The following is a 6,871-nucleotide window of genomic DNA, read 5'->3' on the forward strand; positions in this document are numbered from 1 at the left end:
AACTTTATATTTGGAACCAAATCAATTTGTATGGTATTGATGGCTTTCCTCTCGTAAACAAATTGTCACTTGGGCTAGTTTTATGTATGAAATGATAGCACATTACGAGGATACAAAAAGCAACATGTTTTTTAGCCAATTGATAAATCTCAAACAAAAGGGTTCAATGATGGAGCACATTGAGGACTTCCAAAAATTGAATATAAGGTTAAAAGATATTCTAGAGGAGCATAGGATTGATGTCTTCATATGGAATTTAAAGGATAACATCCAACATGAGGTTCACATTTGGGAACCTAATTCATTGGAGAAGGCATTATGGTTGGCAAGAAAAATGGAAAGAAAAATTATGGCAACGAGGAAGCCTACCGCTCACAATCATAAAGATGGAAGTGTTGTTGCCCCTAGCCATCCATAACCTACAAGGTTGACACCACAACAATTGGAAGAAAAAAGAGAAAAAGGGCTTTGTTACAGTTGTGATAGAAAATACACTAAAGGTCATAAGTGTGATGAGAAGAAATTATTTTACATAGATTGTTAAGAGGAGGAAGAAAAGGAACAAGAAACATCAAAAGAAAAGGATATACACCAGGAACAAACCCTAGAGAAAGAAGAAATGAATCTGGTCATATCTTGTAATGCATTGGCTGGAATTACCACTCCTCAAAATATCAAGATAGAAGGGCATATCAAGAAGAAAAAGGTAATAGTGTTGATTGATTCGGGCAATACCCATAATTTCATTCATTGTAAGATAGCCAAGGAATTGAATTTCTTCCTATATCCAGCACCAGAGTGTCAAGTGATGGTTGCAAGTGGAGGAACCATAAATTGCTCAAGAAAGTGCCATAATATCAAGCTATCCATGGTAGAATATGTATTGAATAGCCCAATGATTATGATTCCAATGGGTGGTGTTGATGTTGTACTATGAGTCCAATGGCTACAATCCTTGGGTACAATAGCTTTTAATTTTCAAGAACTTTTCATGAAATTTTCTTCACAAGGAAAGGAAGTTGAATTAAGGGGTATCGTAGGGAAACTGGGAAAGGTAATTAGCTCTAACGGAACAACAAAGCTTCTAAAGAAAGAACAACGAGGCATAATTGCACAATTATGTTCACTAAAGGTTCCCACATCGAAATCGTCTATTTCTCAAGATCTCCAAAAATTCTTGGACAATCATTCCAAGGTATTAGAGACTCCCAAAGGCCTCCCACCTATTCATGATCATGATCATGATATTCATTTGATTCCAGGAAGTGTTCCTCCAAACATCAGGCCTTACAGATATCCCTATGCCCAAAAGAGTGAAATTGAACGTATGGTTGCAGAAATGCTAGAGGTTGGTATAATTCAACCTAGTCAAAGTTCTTTCTCTGCTCCAGTAGTATTCATTCACAAGAAGGATGGATCATGGTGCATGTGTCCAGATTATAGTGAGCTCAACAAGCTCACTATTAAAGATAAATTTCACATTCCTATCATTGATGAATTGCATGGATCAATTTACTTCACCAAGTTGGATCTTTGTTCAGGATATCATCAAATCAGAATGAAGATTGAAGACATTCCAAAAACAGCATTTAGAACTCATGAGGGTCATTATGAATTTTTGGTCATGCCTTTTAGCCTTACCAATGCACCTTCTACATTTCAAAGTTTGATGAATTCCATTTTCAAACCCTTCCTTAGAAAATTTGTGTTAGTATTTTTTGATGATATACTAATCTATAGCAAGTCTTGGAAGGATCATGTTCAACATGTTGACAGGGTGCTCAAACTATTGGAGGAGAAACAATTATATGCGAAAATCTCCAAATGTTTCTTTGGAGTACAAGAGGTGGAATATCTGGGTCATATTGTATCTCATGAAGGTGTTAAGGTATACGCTAGCAAAATTAAAACCATTAAGGAATGGAAAATCCCCACATCCATAAAGAATCTACAAGGATTTCTCGGGTTGACAGGGTATTATCGCAAGTTTGTTAAGAATTATGGGAGAATAGCAGCACCTCTAACAACATTATTGAAGAAAGATGCATTTTCATGGACTCCAAAAGCAACAAAGGCCTTTGAACATCTTAAATAGGCAATGTGCCAAGCACCAGTCTTAGCTACACCGGACTTCACAAAAACCTTTATTGTGGAATGTGATGCCTCAGGAAATGGAATTCGTGTTGTTTTAATGCAAGAAGAAAGACCCATTGCTTTCGAAAGTCATCCAATCAAAGGAAAGTATTTACACAAAGCTATTTATGAGAAGGAAATGTTGGAAATACTAAATGCACTTGAGAAATGGTGACCCTACCTAATGGGAAGACACTTCAAGGTAAAAACAGATCATGATAGTCTTAAATACTTTTTAGAACAAAGATTATCTTCAGAAAAGCAGAAAAAATGGGTCACAAAGATGTTGGATTATGACTTTGAAATCATCTACAAAAAAAGGGAAGCAAAATATTGTGGCAGATGCACTCTCAAGAAAGGATGAGGATGTGGAATCATTTCTTTGCGCCATTTCTATTATACAACCAGATTGGATAAACGAAGCAAGTGATGAATGGAAGAATGACGAAGAAGTGTGGGCACTCATTCAAAAGTTACAACAATATCCCAGTACATCTGATACATTTAGCTGGAAAAATGATTCGTTATGGTACAAAGATCGGTTATACCTATGTAAGAATTCCCAACTCAAACAAAATATTCTTAGGGAATTGTACACCTCTCCCTTAGGAGGGCACTTGGGATTTCTAAAAACTTACCACGGGGTTAAGAAGGAATTTTTTTGGGATGACCTTAAATCGGATATTCCAAAGTTTGTGGCGGAATATTTGGTTTGCCAACAAAATAAACTTGAAACAATTAAGACCCCAGGTCTATTACAACCTTTATCCATTCCAAGCCAATGTTGGGAGGAGGTTTCAATGGATTTTATCACAGGTTTACCCAAGTCCGAAGGAAAGAGTGTTATCATGGTGGTAGTTGACAAACTTACCAAGTATGCACACTTTTGTGCATTATCTCATCCATTTAAAGCGAGTACAGTTTCTACTGCATTTATGGAAACAATTCAAAAGCTACATGGAAACCCAAAGATTATTGTAAGCGACAGAGATCCCATTTTCACTAGAAATTTTTGGACAGAACTATTTACTTGTCTTGGTACTCAGTTAGCTCATAGCTCATCTTATCATCCTCAATCTGATGGGCAAACTGAGATAGTAAACAAACATTTGGAAGGATATCTTTGTTGCTTTGTATCTGTTAAACAAACACAATAGGTCAAATGGTTGCCTCTGGTTGAATGGTGGTATAACACTTCCTTCCATACTGCAGCAAAAATGACCCCATTTATGGCACTTTATGGATATCATCCACCATCCATCACATCATATTTAAGAGAAAGCTCTAAGGTTCAAGCAGTGGAAGATCACATCGAGCATCAACAACAAGTTCTCCAACTCTTAAATGATAACCTCACCTTGGCACATAATAGAATGAAACAGTAGGAATATCAACATCGCAGTGAAAAAAGTTTTAATGTAGGTGATTGGGTATTCCTACGGCTACAACCATATAAACAAATGTTCCTCAAGCAAGCTAAGAAGGATAATAAATTATCACCAAAGTATTATGGTCCATACAAGGTGTTGCAAAAGATAGGTACTGTGGAATACAAATTGGAGCTTCCTGCAACTTCCTGAGCGCACCCAATTTTCCATGTTTCATGCTTAAAGAAGGTTATAGGTGACAAGCTCCCAGTTCAAACAATATTGCCAGAACTTGATGAGGAAGGAAAAATCATATTGGAACCTGAAGCAGTCAAAGAAACAAGAACTCAATAGCTACGAAATCGATCAATTTCAGAGTATCTCATCAAGTGGAAGAACTTACTTGTTGAATATTCCACATGGGAGGATGAGAACTTTATACAGAAGCACCTAGAACTACTCAAGCATTGAGGAAAACACTTTTTTGAAGGAGAGGGGCATGTTATATCCCTACAATACTAGTGATTCCCCCATTACTATATTGTGTCCTTTATTATTATTGTTGTGCCCCTCTTGTCCCCATATTGTTATTATTGTGCCCCATAGAAGCCCATTATTGTTATTTTTGTGCCCTTATATTATTATTGTTAGGTCAACTTTGGTTATATTGTGACCCCTTAGACTCCTATATATAGAAAGGAGGTTTTGTCATTTGTATCATCCAATAATTGTTCATTTGTGTAATGTAAAGGAGGTTGCCCCCTCGAAGAGGCTGAATTCTAAGGTGTTTATCTTTCTTTTCTATCTTTTTGTGAGCTAGTTTCATAATAGGTTTCCACAGGGCCTCGCATACCGTATATCCGTGAAAAGGAGCAGCTTAAGGAGAACCAGCCCCTAGCGTTACCAGCTGTGATTGTGATATCGCATATTGCAGGCTAGACGAGGAACAACAAAGGGGATATCAACCTCGGCAAGGACTCGGTTACGATGCAACTTTATCGCATATCGCAAATCGCATGAACAAGGGCGGTGTTACGAAAGGCCTCGACGAAAATTTTCGATTGCGATTTCGCGATAGGCGCCGATTGCGATATTGTGATGGGAAGTCAAACATGAAGTTTTATATATTGTGATTAATAAAATGGCGGGTCCGCAGATTTTTCAGAACGCTAGACCAGTACACCGATGGTTTCACGTTGATTGAAATTTTGATGGGGTTATTTAACGCGAAATATTATGTTCTATGGTTAACACTCCTGTCGGGTCCATGGTTATCGCAGGATGCTTGTGTCATTGGCTTCGAATATCCATTGATAAGATGGAAGCGCTGATAAACCTGTCATCGAGACTCATGCGTAGTTGAAATGGGTTGCCCTATTGGAAAGGGGCTTCACTATTGCAGTAAGATTGTTGTCGTGAATCCTTTTGGCCCGATTTCGCCTACTAACTTGGGTTCTTATGTTAGAACTTCCCTGATTTTGAGGGATGCCGCCATGATTATATATACGACTATTTTTGTTGGGAGAAAGGTAGGAGAGGACTGGCCGAATACACAGATTTTACCACATACAGCAGACCCTAACCCTCGCAGCAGGTTGGAACCTTGCTGCTTTCCAAGAAGGTTGCAGAAGGCCCAATTATCCAAATTGAGAGTTTGGATATGCGTTTTTGCACTATTTTTCACCAGGAGTTCAGTGGTTCTGTCTGTTTTCAAAGCTAGGCTCTCCATTCTTTGCCCATCTTTCATCTTGGAGGTATAAGGGTTGAAATTGCTTGTTGTTTTACTTTTATCTCTTTTATGCCACTAATAAAAAAAAGGCCTCCCCACTATTGAGAAGGGCCCAAAGACGTAGTCCAAACTGGACGAACTCCATAATCAAATCATTATGTCATGGTTTTTGTGTTCTTCTGATTATTTCTGCATTCTTTATGTGCTTTGAAGTTCCATGGTTAATTAACTCTATTATATTTCATTCTGATGCATCTGTAAGTAAAATATATTAGATCAACTAGAATTAGCCCAAACGATTTCTGGGATTTGTTGGTTGGGGTGTGAGGAGCCTATAGCTAATTTTATAGAATTTGTCAAGAAGTATTCAAACCAGAATCATACATTCTTATAGTAGTGCGTATTGTTGGTTAGCTAAGAAGTTGCATCACATTGTGGGTTTGATTTTGGCTTAGAGTTAGGCCAAACCTTTTCTAGGCATTATTGGGTTATAAAAGAGGATTTTTTTTTTATAATTTCAAGTTGATCCAGGAGGATCGTCTAGCTCCTCCACGTTCAAATATTTGAGTTGTTCCTAGAAATAACGCCAAGTGGTAGATCCTGTCGTTCTAAATCTGCAAGTACCTTCAGTTTCTCATTTGGCCTTTAGATGAAGGAGAAATCATCCATCAAATTTTCTGATGAACAGGTGCAGGTGCATATAAATTGGTTGCAGATCTATGGTGTCAAAGTTATATGGTTGTAGTTTTCAAATATAATGGTGGCGTGTCTTTAAAATTTCAAAACATAAATACCTAAGTTCAAACCATATGGTAAATGTTGGGTGCAAATGTGATATGGTTCAAAAAATATGGTTCATACTATATGGCATAGGAAATATTAAATGGTGTAACGAAATATAAACCTATGCTACATTCCTAAGGCGGAGTTATAACAATGGTATGGTAGCAATTATTGATATGGCAGAGATTAATTAAACATATAACATTCACCAAAGTCCGTGGCATATGGTCTAGTCAGCACGTCGTCGTCGAAGCCAATGAGCAAACAGCGTGAAGGTGGCACGAAGTAGGTTGAGACCATCGGGGGTTAGGTGCCATGGGGCCAAATTTTGATGACCGTCATTCACCACTTTCCATGTCACGAGTCGGAGTGGTTGGCAAATGTTACACGGTCCAATTGAAATACTTATAAATTTTAAAAGTTGTAAATGTAACAAAAGTTTAAGCGCCAAAGAAGATAGGTTATTAATGTTATAAGGTTTTTGTGGATATGCACTAAGGTCAAATGCGCCAAATACTGCACCAAAAACTTTATTATAAACCATCATATCCACTATACCATATGTGTTTTAATACTATTGCACCACATATAAAATTGTTCACCTAACCAAAATTATATGCTATGTATAGCCCGGGAGGTTCAACCCTGGAACTTGCCCAAGGCCTTATAAAAAACTTATCCATTGCACCAATGCAATGAGGAGTGAACAGTGAGTTTCAGAACAAGGTGTTGTATGTGACTGTTTTTCTTCATGTAAGCATATCTTGGCCATCCTTGAGCCATTTTGAGAACGAATACCGGCGTTGGAAAGCTGAGACAGAGGGCTTCTTTTTTACAGTAACCAGTAGTGCCTACGTGC

Source organism: Pinus tabuliformis, chromosome X, assembly GCF_031772625.1.
Source record: "Pinus tabuliformis cultivar Carrire ecotype Pingquan chromosome X, CPIR1, whole genome shotgun sequence".
Lineage (NCBI taxonomy): Eukaryota > Viridiplantae > Streptophyta > Pinopsida > Pinales > Pinaceae > Pinus > Pinus tabuliformis.